Here is an 820-nt window from a genome sequence, read left to right on the forward strand (position 1 = left end):
TGAATTATTATCCAAAAATTAATAAAGGACATTTCTATCAACTTTTTTTCACAGTACGTAAAAGTAATCAGCAGCAACTCAACAGTGGGCTCTACACTAGCAGTTCCAGTAATACAGTGCTTTCAACAAAATTTCAAAAAACAGCAACAACTGAAAAGGTGGAAATGTAATGCTCTAAAGTTCAAGGTTCAACTCAGTAAGCATCCAAAGGTTTAAAAAGTTTACTTAACTTTTACATCTTAAAATAATTGATTTTTGCACTCATCTAAGTTAGTTGTTTTGTCACTACTAACATTTTTGCAAATAAAAAAAAAACATCTTTGATGTATTTCTTGATTTGAACTATTATAACTGAGTCCTGATATGAATATGATGAATTTCTCAGTAAATTTAGGTCTAATTTATTTGAGATTAATGACAATAATTCAATGAATAACTGCATTTTTATCATGTATTTCCAAGAGATTGTAAAATGTTTTTACATACCAATTATTTTCAAATAATTTAGTATTTGTATTACCTATTAACTCATTGGAGGCCTACGACAGCAATGGACGTCAAATCCATTTCAACTGGGAGGCCTGGGTTTAACATTATTCATTGTAATCATACGATGTTTATCATTTTTTCCCCTCATGTTCTTTTAAATTCACATAGTTGTGAAATGTGAACAGTGTGGAAGTGCACCCTTAAAACAAGGTTGGATTTCAGATAACAGTGCATATTTAAATGTGAAATAGATGTTGCATATCTCCACAATGGAGAACTCCACCACGACACGAGTAGAAGTACCCAGATAAAATATTAACATTGGCTGTGA

Source organism: Stigmatopora argus, chromosome 11, assembly GCF_051989625.1.
Source record: "Stigmatopora argus isolate UIUO_Sarg chromosome 11, RoL_Sarg_1.0, whole genome shotgun sequence".
Lineage (NCBI taxonomy): Eukaryota > Metazoa > Chordata > Actinopteri > Syngnathiformes > Syngnathidae > Stigmatopora > Stigmatopora argus.